We start from the raw sequence: 17398 nt of genomic DNA on the forward strand, positions 1-17398 counted from the left end.
CAAACCGTGCGGCCACTCCATTGTGAGTAGGTGTGACACTAGGAACCTAATTCAACCTACCACACAAACTGACTTCTATGTAACTAAAAGAAATGTTTCAAATGGCTCTGAGCACTATGGGACTTAACTTCTGAGATCATCAGTCCCCTAGATCATCAGTCCCCTAACTAACCTAAGGACGTCACACACATCCATGCCCGAGGCAGGATTCGAACTTCTGACGGCAGCGGTCGCGCGGTTCCAGACTGTAGCGCCTAGAACTGTTCGGCCACTCCGGACGGCTATGCAACTAAAGTTTGAAAGTTTAAGTCTACTCTCTTAATATATAAGTACTTTGACTGTCAATTGTGCTGAGTTTTGACACTTGGCGCAAACTGAGAGCCATTAGACTGGTCGCCACTGCATATAACTTGTCGACAACAGTAGGACTGCGGCATTAACTGCTGACGATAGCTGGGTGGCAGCTTAAAGGAAAAGAAATGGAGATGTTGAGAAGTGCCCGAGTATCGGCGCAGTGTGGGTTAGGGGAACCCCTTGAGTGTGGGGTAGCAAAAGGTTAGTAATGCTTGTGACATTCGACTCCCCACATTTTGTCTACCTAGCAACCATAATATTAGTTGCTAATGGCAAGGGGGAGGGACTGAAGGTGTGTAACACTGAGCACAGCATGAGGCTATGGAGCGTAGTTGAGCTGTAGTTGACACAAAGCAGAGCAATGGCAACAATAAACAAAGCAAACATTATGTAAGTCTGCAGGTTCTCGTGGCTGCTGTCACTGAAGTTAAAATCTTACGGGGTGTCAGGCTGTGTCATATCTCTTCAAACAATTTACGTTTCCACCCTTTTTCTAGGGTCTTCTTGACGATCTTTTGGTGTCCACAATAGCTCAATCTGTAGTGGACACCAGAAGATCCTGAAGAAGATTCCACCAGAAGCTTCGAAAACTCGATTGTATTAAAAACTATGATGCAGCCTAACTACGAAAAAGATTTTAACACCAAATGGAAAATTACATTATATTTACAACAACAGTCGCCAAAGTCAACATTTCATCATATAGGAACCCAAGGAATTTCGCAGAGTGAGAAAGAAGTGGCAGATGAAATATAAGAGTTTCTGCGATATGAGTCAGTGAAACGAGTGGTGTCGTGTATGCTCCACTGCGTGGACAATGTATGTGAGGTGTACAATGATGGTGATAAGTGCTTAATAAGTGAAAGTAATACTCGAACAGGTATCGAGCCATGTAGCTCATCAGAGAGAGAGAGAGAGAGAGAGAGAGAGAGAGAGAGTCACATGGGAATCTACACCGGTTGAAAATGTTAAAACCTTTACATGAATTACTTCAAGATCTAATGGAATCAGTAATTTTTTCATTCATGCTTATAAATTAAGGATAATGCTCATACATGGTGAAAAACGCTCTGGTGGGCGATTTGCGGGTTTAAATCACCTCCTGTTATGACCATGTGGTGCATTCGACCTGCGGTCGTCGCACGGTGGCGCTGGCAGCAGACCACAAACGCAGAGATGTGTTGTTGCATGTCAGAGTACAGTGCACCGAGAAAGTGTGCAGACGTTTGCAGTCGTGCTCATGGTGACTGTGTGTTGAAAATGTCTCAAAGAACACGTATTGATGACGTTATGAGGGGTAGAATACTAAGGCGACTGGAGGTTGGTCAAACACAGCAAGTCGTAGCACGGGCCCTCCGTGTGCCACAAAGTGTGATCTCATGATTATGGCAACGATTCCAGCAGAAAGGAAACGTGTCCAGGCGCTACAGAACGGGACGACCACAGTGTACAACACCTCAAGAAGACCGATATCTCTCCATCAATGCCCGCAGACGGCCACAGAGTACTGCAGGTAGCCTTGCTCGTGACCTTATCACAGCCACACAGTCTACAGATGACTGAAAAGACATGGTTTATTCGCCCGTACACCTGCAAGTTGCATTCCACTGGCCCCTGGTCACAGGAGAGTCGGTAAAGACTGGTGTCAAGAACACAGTACATGGTCATTGGAACAGTTGCCCCAGGTTATGTTCACAGACGAGTCCAGGTATAGTCTGTACAGTGATTCTCGCCGGGTTTTCATCTGGCGTGAGCCAGGAACCAGATACCAACCCCTTAATGTCCTTGAGAGGGACCTGTATGGAGGTCGTGGTTTGATGGTATGGGGTGGGATTATGATTGGTGCACGTACACCCCTGCACGCCCTTGACAGAGGAACTGTAACAGGTCAGGTGTATCGGGACATCACATTGCACCAGTATGTCCGCCCCTTGAGGGGTGCAGTGGGTCCCACCTTCCTCCTGATGGATGATAGTGCACGGCCCCACCGACCTGCCATCTTGGAGGAGTACCTTGAAACAGAAGATATTAGGCGAATAGAGTGGCCTGCCTCTTCTCCAGACCTAAACCCCATCGAGCATGTCTGGGATGCTCTAGGTCGACGTATCGTTTGCACGTCTTCAAACCTCTAGGACACCTCAGGAGCTCAGACAGGCACTGGTGCAAGAACGGGAGGCTATACCCCATCAGCTGCTCGACCACCTGATCCAGACTATGCCAACGCGTTGTGCGGCCTGTGTACGTGTGCATAGTTATGGCAGCCCATATTGATGTCGGGATCATGCGCAGTAAACAGTGGCGTTTTGTAGCACATGTGTTTAAAGACGGTTTTCTCAACTTATCTCCAATTTCGTGGACTTAAAGATCTGTGTCGTGTGAGTTCCCTATGTGCCTATGCTATTAGCGCCACTTTTGTATAGTGCCACGTTGTGTGGCACCACATTCTGCAATTAACCTTAATATATGAGCATGAGGTTAGTGTGTTATAAAAATTAAATTACGTGTCTGTATTAGTAGCGCTGTCAAAAACATTATCGTTTCGTTTCATAGTACAAACACGCGTCGTATGTCAAAGTGCTAACGTTTTTCCGAGGAAAACCTCTCAAAAAGTAAAGTATGACACCAAAATGAAGTGTTTTTAAGAAATGTGTATTTCATGGTAATAGATTTTCGAATAAAGGGGAACATTGTGTTCAACATGTCGCGCGTGAAGCTACAGCCAATGAAATGCAGGCGAACTCCTCAGTATCTGGAGAAACACCCATTAGTACTTTGAAGGTTAAAATAAAACGTTCAAATACAGTTTTATCTGAAACCAAAATGATGTAAATGGTAGGTTAGGTGAATGTGTGTGTTGAAGAAAATGTGGGGAGCCAGTTAGTTTGCGTGAAGACAGTGAGGTATCAAATGTACTAGCCAGGACATTTATCTTTAATTGTGCCAGTTGTAAATATACTCACCCATTGTGGAATTCTGTTAAGTGTGAAGATAATTATTTTGAATTAAATGTTAGGTTCAAATGGCTCTGAGCACTATGGGACTTAACATCTATGGTCATAAGTCCCCTAGAACTTAGAACTACTTAAACCTAACTCACCTAAGGAGAACACACAACACCCAGTCATCACGAGGCAGAGAAAATCCCTGACCCCGCCGGGAATCAAACCCGGGAACCCGGGCGCGGGAAGCGAGAACGCTACCGCACGAGCACGAGCTGCGGATAAATGTTAGGTGGTTTTATGGATTGAGAGCTATTGGAAAACGACACACTGCAGCAAAAACAATGTGTGCCGTGATGAATATGACACTCCGACCTTGAAAAATTGTCGAGAAATATGCAGGATTTATTGGAGCCGCTGTGGAATCAGTTGCAGGTGAGTCAATGAATGGTACTGCAAACGAAGCAGTTGAAATAAATGATGATATGATGACATGCCAGTATCGTTTGATGCGACTTGGTATAAGCATGGCTACATTTCTAAGAACTCTTTTGCCATGGTGACCAGTGTGCATAATGGAAAGGTAACAGATTTACAGATTTTAACCAAACATTATCATAAGTGTAAATGAAGGGCCTATCTGTGACAGAAATTATGGAGGAACAAGTGGTTGTATGGAGGCCTCTGCGGCTATTGAAATTTCTAGTCAACCTGTGAATGAAAGGGGCGTGTGTTGCACTAAGTTCTTAAGTGATGGAGACTCAAAAGCATATAACAGTGTAGTAGCCACTCAGCCTTATGGTGAGAAGATTATCACAAAACTGGAAAATGTGTTGGTCATGTCCAGAATAGGATTGGCACCAGGTTGAGGAAGCTGAAACAAAGTTTGAGAGAGGCACACTGACAGACAAACTGAGTGATAAACTACAGCAGTATTACGGGATGGCCATAATAAATAGCATTGAGGATTTGTTGAAAATGAAGCAGGCAACATGGGCTACCTTCTTCCTTAATCATGTGACAACCAGTTGCAAAACATTATATAATCATCAGTAACATATCTCAGAGACGGATATACATTCAGACCGCCCACTTGTGCTAATACTGCAAACTTACAACACTGCTAATTATTAACCTCTAACCTCCATTACTGCTGACTACTCACTCCCAATTTCCATCACTGCTGGCTGTCCACCCCCAAGAGCCATCACTGCTGACTATTCACCTCTAACAGCGAGTCCAACCAGCCACAGAGAGCTTCTTATAGAGTGCGCACAATGCTGTCAGAGTAATTAATGCAGAGCGCTATATAATACTGCCAACATACGAACACATAAACAGCCTACTTACGTAGCCCCCCCCCCTGCTCCTCTCAAAAAAGCTTTACAAAATAGTTTGGCCAGTGGCCAAGACTAATTTTGCACCTTAAAATACTATTTTAAGTGTAGAAACGCACTCTACTCATCAAGATGAGGAGTTTCATACCACATACGCCCTACTTCAAGGAAAGTGATACTAATTTTCATAATAAAGAGAGTAATCATTCATAAGTGGCCGTCATGAACTCGATACTAACAAGCATTTCGTACATTGCATGTTAATAGTCACGTATTATCGCAATCACTCTTAACTGAAGTGGACGCAGGGAGTTCCCAGCCGTCGAGATAAGTGGAACATGGAAGGCATTTCGAGAGGGGCATAAAAAAAGGAAAGCCGACCCTTCGCAGCGGAGAGGCAGGCACCATTAGCTAACAATAGGATGTTAAGCAAGCTTCTCTGACTCACACGTGTGTGGAACAGAAAGAGGACCAATACAATCAAGGACTTTATTTTGTGCGAAGAAAAATGTTCAGTTGCACAAAATAAAGTTAACAGCGGGGCAGAGGTGAATGGACAGAACATACGTAGAAAGACCACACCTAACGCCTGGGAAAGCTTCTAGGAAAGGAATGCTTTCAGAATCACTATGGGAGATCTTTGTAAAGCATGAAAACCATTGTCGCTATATTTCTTTTTTCAAAATAGAAAACAGGCCACAGTGGAAAGCACCCCTATTTTTAGAAAATACTCGCATATCATTTGATGAAGGCGTGGAGAACACGAGGTTGCACGTGGACAGCTCATGTATGGGCGGAGTCTGTGTGTATAGGAGAAAAACATGAATGCTGTAGGCCAGAAGGAAACCAGTTTCCATCCTCAATACGCTTCTCAAGCTTAATTGGGCCCAGAAACGACGCAACTCATACTACAGTCGGCATTTGCCGTTACGACTTGTGGTAGGGGATGAACATAAGGTACAGTGGGGGGAGCAAAAAAAGATATACAGACCGGAGCCGTGCATAGAAATGAGAGAGGTCTCTTCAGACGAGGGCCGTGTGTAGTGTAGACGGAACACTTCCCGCTCTGTTGGCCTAAAATAACTTTTTAGTGAAAACTTGCATTTACAGGGTTCAAAAATTTCGTAACATCTCCAGAGTGGAGATAATGGATGTTGTTGCAAGTTACGTTCTGTGGAACAATTAAAGAGGGCAGAGTTGTACACGTCGCTAAGTCAAAGTGAGTGGGTATTGCCAATAGCTTACCTAGGGAGATACACAGTTTGTCGCCCCATGAAAACTCAAGGCAGTTTCTGAATACTGATACAGTCAAGGCCAAAATAGTATTGAGGTTACAGGTCCACACGGCATCGACGCGCCTTCATCATCATAAGCCACTGCCCTCCACAGCAGCTGCCGACAAGGCACGGTAAATATCGCGTTTACTCAGGAGCTCAGTAAAGGAGTCTCTAACTCATGTGTGCCCTTCAGCTCTATTGGAGATTGGAGTTGTGTTTCACATTTTTTTCTCATTCCCTCATGTCCATGCTAACCACTTATTGGATGTGTGTGCATATAGCTTAAAAGTGGAGAAAGGTATTGATCAATATGTTTTGCTGCCCAGCTAAAACAGCATAGACAACAGGTCATATTGAAGCGTTGTGTGTAAATAATTTGCAGAGTTAATTGTTTTATGATAATTGTTTTTTAAGTTTTGCTAGGGGTTCTTTTCATATGTAGGAACGCTTTTGAAAGGTTGTTATAGGTTCATGTTTATCACAATTAATTTCATTTCGTTTGTGAATTCATTGTTAAGATCTTGGTAATTATAGAGGATTTTCCAACATCGCCATCCATTCACTTGAACCCAATGTGTATGGTGATTCTGTAATAAAATGATGTAGTACAGGTAAGGTTTTGTGTGTTCTAGAGTAGAGGCTGCCCATTTCTCACTGAAATCTTTTAGGGCATGTATGACGGCTGCTATTCTAATGTCTAATAGAGACTTAATCCGTAATCTCCTTACCTTGCAGGGCTTTGGTTCGCAGGGACATTAGTTCTGTCAAAACACTCCAGGCGTGGCAAGTGGTAAGGAAGGGTCATAACGACCGATGGAGTAATTTAGATTCCTTAAGAGTGGAGACCAGCTGAATGTCCTGCACGGTTTGTAGCTCCCAAGAAATTCGCCTTCACTTCAATGATACGAAACTTCGTGATCAACATGGCGCACCATTCTTCATTCGGTATTCATGGTGCAAGCTAATGGTTTGTTTTGAACATTTTTTGAATTTCGACTGTTCATTTTGTGAAGTGTAAATCATACATCCTGTAAAAGGTTCGTCTCTGCACCTCCCACACCCTCAATTTCTGTCTTCCTCCTGATCCACATGGTGAGTCATTGGGAGCTAATATTTTTCCTTTAATTATTGTTAACAAAGCACTTGCAAATGAACCTCACTAAAGACTGAACTTCCGACATCGCACTGAGGAGGTTACTTGTTGTATGCTGGGTCAAGAAAAGTCATCCTGTGGTCTGTATGGTGAATGTACTAAGTAGTTCCAGGTTTCAGTGCTATGCGTGGTGGCAGATGAGTGGCCTATTTGGAACTGTTTGAGTGGAAGCACAAACTAGTATTTAGTATGAGTGCCATCTGGAGGCGACTGCTTATACGGCGTGTGAGGCGCCCCGCTGTTAGTGCCTGGCCTGTGTTTGCACCCACTCTAGGTAATGCTGTGTACCGTGTCTGGCGGAGAAGCAGCAGATTCCATCGGAGCCTGAAAACTTGTGATATCTGCCCATTACAGCACAAACGTACTTGGTATAACAAAGGAAATTCCGTTCCTCTATACTTTCAACACTGGTTACCTTACTGGGAAAACAAGAGGAAGAGGAAATGTATAAAATTTAAAAAAGTAATTTAAATTACTGACTATACGACTGTATTTGTGCTACCATTGCTCATGAAAGCGATGTGTGCTACCCATTTAATCAAATGTGATGAGTAGCTCGAGGCTTGTGATAAGTGTTTGAAAATGACTAATGGACAATAACTATAGTGCAACCTATTGGGCCATGTTTTGTTCCTAAAGTGATTTCCCTAAATCGCTTCGGGCAACTGCCGGGATGGTTCCTTTGAAAGGTCATGGCCGACTTCCGTGCCCATCCTTACCTAATCCGATGGGACCGATGACCTCACAGTTCTGTCCCCTCACCCAAATCAACCAATCAGTCGTTCCTAAAACTTCTTGAGGCCTTGAACCCCTATAGGAACCAAATTCTAAAAACATTAAATGTGTAGATTATAGTTTGCACCAGGTACATGTAGTGTCGATGGAATCTCTATGTCTCTTAAGGAAAACTAACGACCACCTGAACTGTGACGGAATTACAATCATTTTTACTATCTCAACTTTTGAATGCTTTCGTTCACTTCATTTAAGCGAGGTGGCGCCTCTTGCGAAATATTTTTATAATTTTGACGGCATGACATGTTTTACATTATTGGTATAGTTATTTCGAAGTCCTTGAAATATTTATCAATAGGAGTAAATGGTTCTTGTGGCATTCTTGGCTGGAAGACCTCGAGAGGCAGAGACAGCCGTGTGGTCTGAAAGCTTTTTTTCCCCCTGCGCACGATAGCAAAGCCGCCCTTTACTCGTGACGCATTGGGGTTGTGTGTTAAGCGTATGTTGTGAGTGTAGGTGACTGTAATGGATTTCTGCGCACTACACTGTCATGTTTATGCCGTAAGGTGTTGAGAGAAGGCTAGACTGGGCCCCGGCACATAACCTACTCCTTTCGAACCGTATCAGAGGGAGGCTCATAATCCGACGGAAGAACCATGATTAACAGTTTCACATGCTCTTGCTTTATGAGAAAAAAAAGAAATTAAACACAGGACATTGTTGAAAAGTCTTTCAGCGGCCACAAACAGACGATGAATTTTTCTTCTATCACCAATACTCGAGCCTACGGCTACTGAGTCGAAGGCGACCGCACAGGCATGCGTTATCGGCCTCGGCTACGGACATAGGTATTTTCAGAGTAATTACTATCTTTTCTCTCAAACACATGCCATGAAGTGATGTGTCAGCAAATCATCCCACAAAGTACAGGAAGGGAAACATAGAAACGGATAGAGCTGATACGTAAAACTTTTAAGGAAACCCCTTCGAACCGTGAAGCACTTTCACAATTTTTACTTCCTGCTATTAATTGTGGATGAAAATTCGAAAAGTTTGCTTCTCCAATACAAGTTTGCACATACGTCAATCGTGGACGTAATGGCAACTGAGAAAAGGAAAAATTGAAGTCATTTTAAAATTTCCATTACAAAAGTATGATAAAAATTAAGTGGCTACATAAAGAAGGAAGTATGGACAAACGAATAAGAAAGGATAATAAATGAATGGAGAACCCAAGAAGTCAGCATGTACAAATACAGCCTAAAATAATGATATGGAAAATTGGAGGCAGACTAACGTTTTAGGTATCAGCGTCCTCAAGTGGTTTAGGACAATGGGGAGGGGGGAGGGGACTGGGAGGGAAAAGGTGTGAGAGGAGCCTTTTCCTCACTCTGGTTATGTTCATAATGTGGACGACCACAATGAGGTATGGTACTATGACAAGCACTCCATAGCTTCCAAGTATACACTATGGTTAGTTACAAACTCGGCGTCGGGAGACTATTTAGTTCTACTCGGTAGATCGTTCTACTGGTCTTCGAAAACCTCGATCTTGATACACAGTAGATGTGCTTGTTTCACTTGCAGCAAGGCCTTTGTGCCAAATGGTCAGTGGTTTGAAAGCAAAGACACATTTCTGAAACATTACTACATAACTTTTGTGTGGCATACAGGTCACAACATACACGACACTTTCCATTTTGTAGGAGAGCCTTAACTATTATCAGTTTCCAGAAATAGTCCGTAAATTGTTTGATAGACTATTATAGAAGTTTATCACTTTTTTTAAGGAGCGCAATCAACTGTTTTTTATATTTTATGCAGCCAACGTACAGCACGGTTATATATCCATTTATATAAGCGGTGAAAGCTAGGACACGCAATGAGGTTGATCGAATCGAGCCCTCTGACTTGACTACAAAAATTTGTTTATCTTTTCTTGAAGGCTGATAAGTGGATGTGAAAGAATAATTTTTGTGAAAGAAGCTCTGTTTCATTACCTGATACATCATTTAAGTGCAGCAACAATAACGTGCAAACTAAAAGAAAGATCTTGGCGGCGTAACCGATGGGAGTAGCTGCATCGACTGGAATCTCTTGCTGGCTATCGATTTTGGCTCCTTTCTTATATTTACCTATTTCAGACACCAGACAAAGCTGTCTTTAGTGGATCTAACATGTAATTTAATAAAATGATTTTCCAAAATCAGTTACACATAACGTTTCAGCAATAGTAACTTAGTTTGTCATTTTCGGTCTTGTAGATGCACTAAACGTTGTCGTCTGCTAGTTCAAATTAGCAGCAGAAATGAAATCACGTAAGACTGGACAACGTCATTGATTTCTAAGGGTTAAAGTAGACCAACGTGCCATCTCACCGGTGATATGGACCTATAACTACGGGGCTAGGATGTTTCCGTCTGAAACACTTCAAAATGTTCCACCAAAATGACCTAAAAACATCGATAACATGACATACAACGATATAAGACGTACACATATAGAGTGAGTTATAAAGTGTACTAGATCAATGATAAACTTCATAGGCACCCGGAAATGAAATTATTGAAATGTTCGGCGACAGCCACAGCGGCCAGACAGGTCGCAGGTGGGGCATAGTTTACGGCCTTCAAATGTGGGGTCACCTACAGATAAGGGGTGACCCGAATTAGTAGTCTCGGAACGAGGCACCAAGATCAGGGAGCGTGGCAAAGTAGCTTACAGCAGAGCCGCTGATCCTCTGTCTTAGTCAGATAGGGATTAGCCCAAATTATAGAGGAAATGCAGTCTTTCTGCGCTCGCTGGGCGTTCGCCACGCGCTACCAACCTGTGCTAGAGAAACAGTTCACAGTATGAATGTCACAGAAGGACCTCTATAGGAAAGATATCCCCAAAACGACTTAAGCGAGAACATGGACTACGAAATGAAGTACAACTGGAATATCAGGAGTCTACACCCAACTGGCAACAAAATGCGTTATATGGACATCTGCACAAACATGGAATGACTTGCTGGATCTGCAAAAGACAGCCGGCCGCTGTGGCCGAGCAGTTCTAGGCCCTTCAGTCCAGAACCATTTGACTGCTACGGTCGCAGGTTCAGTTAGTTAGTCAGTTAGTTGGATGCGTGTTCCATTGATCAGTCACACGGTACGGTAGCCGTTCTGATTTGGAACGTGTCAAGTGCACAAGAAATGCTCATGTGAAATTATATATATATATATATATATATATATATATATATATATATATATATATATATTACAGAGTTAAAGATTAATATTTCTATTATTTACCCCATTCACTTAAATGGTATAAAGTTCATAATTCATATACTATGTTTATTTATTTATTCCTATTCAAGAATTCATCTATGGTACAGAAGGAGTTGTCAAGGACATATGATTTCAATTTTCTTAAGCTATTACTGCTGTCTGTGAGACACCTTATTTCATCTGGTAATTTATCAAAAATCTTTACAGCAGCACGTTTTACCCCTTTCTGTGCCAAAGATAGGTTGAACAACGGATAGTGTAAGTCTTTCCTTTTTCTGGTTTTATAATCATGAATGTCACTGTGGTTTTTAAACTGGTCCATGTTGTTAAGAACAAATTTCATTAGTGAGTATATGTATTGTGAGGCTGTTGTAAGAATTCCCAGTCTTTTAAAAAGATGCCTAGAAGATGTGCGACTATGAACCCTACACATTATTCTAACCACTTTCTTTTGAACAGTAAATACTTTTTGTCTAAAAGTAGAGTTTTTTTTTTTTTTTGGTCGTCCGTCTACTGACAGGTTTGATGCGGCCCGCCACGAATTCCTTTCCTGTGCTAACTCTTCATCTCAGAGTAGCACTTGCAACCTACGTCCTCAATTATTTGCTTGACGTATTCCAATCTCTGTCTTCCTCAACAGTTTTTGCCCTCTACAGTTCCCTCTAGTACCATAGAAGTCATTCCCACATGTCTTAGCAGATGTCCTATCATCCTGTCCCTTCTCCTTATCAGTGTTTTCCACGTATTCCTTTCCTCTCCGGTTCTGCGTAGAACCTCCTCATTCCTTACCTTATCAGTCCACCTAATTTTCAACATTCGTCTATAGCACCACATCTCAAATGCTTCGATTCTCTTCTGTTCCGGTTTTCCCACAGTCCATGTTTCACTGCCATAGAATGCTGTACTCCAGACGTACATCCTCAGAAATTTCTTCCTCAAATTAAGGCCGGTATTTGATATTAGTAGACTTCTCTTGGCCAGAAATGCCTTTTTTGCCATAGTGAGTCTACTTTTGATGTCCTCCTTGCTCCGTCCGTCATTGGTTATTTTACTGCCTAGGTAGCAGAATTCCTGAACTTCATTGACTTCGTGACTATCAATCCTGATGTTAAGTTTCTCGCTGTTCTCATTTCTACTACTTCTCATTACCTTCATCTTTCTCCGATTTACTCTCAAACCATACTGTGTACTCATTAGAATGTTCATTGCGTTCAGCAGATCATTTAGTTCTTCTTCACTTTCACTCAGGATAGCAATGTCATCAGCGAATCGTATCATTGATATCCTTTCACCTTGTATTTTAATTCCACTTCTGAACCATTCTTTTATTTCCATCATTGCTTCCTCGATGTACAGATTGAAGAGTAGGGGCGAAAGGCTACAGCCTTGTCTTACTCCCTTCTTAATACTAGCACTTCGTTCTTGATCGTCCACTTTATTATTCCCTCTTGGTTGTTGTACATGTTGTATATGACCCGTCTCTCGCTATAGCTTACCCCTACTTTTTTCAGAATCTTGAACAGCTTGTACCATTTTATATTGTCGAATGCTTTTTCCAGGTCGACAAATCCTATGAACGTGTCTTGATTTTTCTTTAGCCTTGCTTCCATTATTAGCAGTAACGTCAGAATTGCCTCTCTCGTGCCTTTACTTTTGCTAAAGCCGAACTGATCGTCACCTAGCGCATTCTCAATTTTCTTTTCCATTCTTGTAAGCAGCTTCGATGCATGAGCTGTTAAGCTGATGGTGCGATAATTCTCGCACTTGACAGCTCTTGCCGTCTTCGGAATTGTGTGGATGATGCTTTTCCGAAAGTCAGATGGTATGTCGCCAGACTCATATATTCTACACACCAACGTGAATAGTCGTTTTGTTGCCACTTCCCCTAATGATTTTAGAAATTCTGATGGAATGTTATCTATTCCTTCTGCCTTATTTGACCGTAAGTCCTCCAAAGCTCTTTTAAATTCCGATTCTAATACTGAATCCCCTATCTCTTCTAAATCGACTCCTGTTTCTTCTATCACATCAGACAAATCTTCACCCTCATAGATACTTTCAATGTATTCTTTGCACCTATCTGCTCTCTCCTCTGCATTTAACAGTGGAATTCCCGTTGCACTCTTAATGTCACCACCGTTGCTTTTAATGTCACCAAAGGCTGTTTTGACTTTCCTGTATGCTGAATCTGTCCTTCCGACAATCATATCTTTTGAGATGTCTTGACATTTTTCCTGCAGCCATTTCGTCTTAGCTTCCCTGCACTTCCTGTTTATTTCATTCCTCAGCGACTTGTATTTCTGTATTCCTGATTTTCCCGGAACATGTTTGTACTTTCTCCTTTCATCAATCAACTGAAGTATTTCTTCTGTTACCCATGGTTTCTACGCAGCTACCTTCTTTGTACCTATGTTTTCCTTCCCAACTTCTGTGATGGCCCTTTTTAGAGACGTCCATTCCTCTTCAACTGTGTTGCCTACTGCGCTATTCCTTATGGCTGTATCTATAGCGTTAGAGAACTTCAAATGTATCTCGTCATTCCTTAGATCTCCCGTATCCCACTTCTTAGCGTATTGATTCTTCGTGACTAATGTCTTGAACTTCAGCCTACTCTTCATCACTACTATATTGTGATCTGAGTCTATATCTGCTCCTGGGTACACCTTACAATCCAGTATCTGATTTCGGAATCTCTGTCTGACCATGATGTAATCTAATTGAAATCTTCCCATATCTCCCAGCCTTTTCCAAGTATACCTCCTCCTCTTGTGATTCTTGAACAGGGTATTCGCTATTACTAGCTGAAACTTCTTACATAACTCAATTAGTCTTTCTCCTCTTTCATTCCTTGCCCCAATCCCATATTCTCCTGTAATCTTTTCTTCTACTCCTTCCCCTATAACTGCATTCCAGTCGCCCATGACTGTTAGATTTTCGTCCCCCTTTACATACTGCATTACCCTTTCAATATCCTCATACACTTTCTCTATCTGTTCATCTTCAGCTTGCGACGTCGTATGTATACCTGAACTATCGTTGTCGGTGTTGGTCTGCTGACGATTCTCATTAGAACAACTCGCTCACTGAATTGTTCACAGTAACAAAACCTCTGCCCTACCTTCCTATTCATAACGAATCCTACACCTGTTATACCATTTTCTGCTGCTGTTGATATTACCCGATACTCATCTGACCACAAATCCTTGTCTTCCTTCCACTTCACTTCACTGACCCCTACTATATCTAGATTGAGCCTTTGCATTTTCCTTTTCAGATTTTCTAGTTTCCCTACCACATTCAAGCTTCTGACATTCCACGCCCCGACTCGTAGAACATTATCCTTTCTTTGATTATTCAATCTTTTTCTCATGGTAACCTCCCCCTTGGCAGTCCCCTCCCGGAGAACCGAATGGGGGACTATTCCGGAATCTTCTGGCAATGGAGAGATCGTCATGACACTTCTTCAACTACAGGCCACATGTCCTGTGGATACACGTTACGTGTCTTTAATGCAGTGGTTTCAATTGCCTTCTGCATCCTCATGTCGTTGATCATTGCCGATTCTTCCGCCTTTGGGCAATTTGCCACCCCTAGGACAAGAGAGTGCCCTGAACCTCTATCCGCTCCTCCGCCCTCTTTGACAAGGCCGTTGGCAGAATGAGGCTGACTTCTTATGCCGGAAGTCTTCGGGCGCCAATGCTGATTATTTATCAAAATTTAGGCAATGGTGGGGATCGAATCCGGGACCGAAGAAGTTTTGGTTATGAATCAAAGACGCTATCCCTAGACCACGGGTACTATCAAGTTCAGTTACCCCAAAATATTATTACACATGACATCATGGAGAGAAAAAATGTGAAGTATGTTAGCTTACTAATTTCTATATCCTCAAAGTTGGCAATTATTCTGATCGTAAAAGTTGCTGAACCTAGTCGCTTTAGGAGATCCTAAATATTAATCATGTCTCATGCATGGATGTGTATGATGTTCTTAGGTTAGTTAGGATTAAGTAGTTTTAAGGTCTAGGGGACTGATGACCTCAGATGTCAAGTCCCATAGTACTCAGAACCATTTGAACCATTTTTGCAAGAGAGAATGTGGATAGAAACCATGTCTATAGAAATTTCGTGTTCTGTGGAGCCTCAGAAGCAAACGATTTAGTCTTGTAGATTCTAAATTACTCATCTTCAGAATATTACTCGTAACAATAAACACAAATTAAATGTACGCATAAACTGTCAGGATCGCACGCGAAGAAAGAGATGATATCAAGAAACATATATTCTACAAGGAACTAGAGATAGCGTTGGACACTGTACCACATTAGCACTACGACACCATCCTGGGAGATCTTAGTTCAAAAGTACCGAAAGAAGCACCTTTCAAGGAAACTTACATGATGTGAGCAACGATTAAGTTGGCTAACTTTGACTGTTAAGAGTTTTATGGTTATTCATTCGTGGTAAGTGTAACTTCAGCTTAGTTTGGACTTTGTTCATTAGCAGAGCTATTTTTGGTGTAATTATCAATGTTATTTTTTATGTGCATAGCTGTATGAATAGAATGTGAATGAAACACATTGGATATTACACACTGATGATTGGAATGTAATGATAGTAAAATGCTTATGACATACTGTTTGCAAGTACCTTTGGGTGTTCGCTCTACTTTAGATGAGAATCACTAATAATTGTTGAAAATTTTTGTTTGTTATGAAGTCTATAGAGGTAAAATTTATAACTCATTTTACAATTCCATTTTTCTTTCTTCAAACTGAAATTAATGTCATTTGTTTTCTTTGTGTTCAGTGTCACTTTATACATATTGACGTATTTAGATCTACTGGAAGGTTTCATTTGCTCTGTACACTAGGAGATCTCTTGTTTTCTCAGTAACATTAAGCAAATAGAATCTATTCCACATGAATTTGTTCTACTTACATATTGGGAAAGACACTGAGGTTCATACGAAAACTAACTGGTCACAAGATGTTATCTTTACGATGTTGTACTAGTTTCGCTTTGATAAGTGTTTAAATAAGAATTTACTTATTTGAGGCCTGTGTTATGTTCGCTTTTTCTGCTATTACTAAGGTGCGAATGGAACGAGTCCATAGCTACAACTCTTATTCCTAATGACTATAGCCCATTAAGTAGAATCTTACAGTCAACAGTGTCAAAGCATTTGCATGACACAAGAATATGCCTGTGAAACATTTATTCTTGTCAAGAGCAAAAAGTTCCACCAGCTATTTATTTATTTTTTTCACTTCATTTGATAATTAGCAGCCACTAGTAATGATACAAAAGAATGAAAAAATTGGTGCTGAATTAGCAAATCAGAAAGTAAAGAACGAATATGGTGGCATAATTCTCGTTGTTCACTTTCATCAGATATTAAATTTTTTTTAATACTCTAACTTATTAGAAATCAGAACTGGTTTTGAATTGAAAATCTGTTGGGATCAAAGGCTGGCAAAAATACTGATATTTGTAACTTTTTTGACTGGTAATTATTACATGTCTTCAAATATGCTACAACTATTTTTCTGGAAATATCAGTTCCACTTGAATATTTTATTTATTTTTTACTTATGTCTGCTTATTTACTACTATTTTCAGCTTGATGTTCTTATCTCAGTCCGTCCCAATATGACACATTTTCATGATAGTCTGCTTCTTTAAAGGAAGAGAATTTTAAGTGTATGTCCATAGTTAATACAGTATTTATATAGAAAAAACCAGTTACATGGTTATACTTTATATTTTATTTATATGGATTTAAAGTGTTTTTCTAGAAAAACCAGTTCCCTGCTTACATTTTATTATATACTTATATTTTAGAAAACAAAATAATAGGAATAAAAATTTAAAGTGTAACTGAGGAACTACCATTTCCCATAACATACTTTATCTTCTAGAAAGAGACAGGTTTGTACTGTTTGAGAATGTACAAAAAGTTTTCTATCAGCAAACCATTTAATATAGAATTCAAGTAACTTCTGTTGTAACGAAGTGATGGCAATCTATAAACATTAAACATCAGTTTTGTAGGAATAATATTCCATGTTACATTTTACAAAATAAACCTGCTACATTTTCAAAAGTTTAAATTTTATCAACAATAAAATATAGGGGTAATACTGAGGATATTGTAGCCAATATAAAAAATGTTTTAAATATTCTACCTCACATGATATTGTGTCAATCTGAACATAATGTAAGGTAATGATAACAGAGTCAGTGCTAAGAAGAGTAAAACGTACGAAACATATCTCATGAAAATGAAATTTAGCTTTATCTTGCTGTAGCAAAACACCACATTCAGT

Source organism: Schistocerca gregaria, chromosome 8, assembly GCF_023897955.1.
Source record: "Schistocerca gregaria isolate iqSchGreg1 chromosome 8, iqSchGreg1.2, whole genome shotgun sequence".
NCBI classification, from domain to species: domain Eukaryota; kingdom Metazoa; phylum Arthropoda; class Insecta; order Orthoptera; family Acrididae; genus Schistocerca; species Schistocerca gregaria.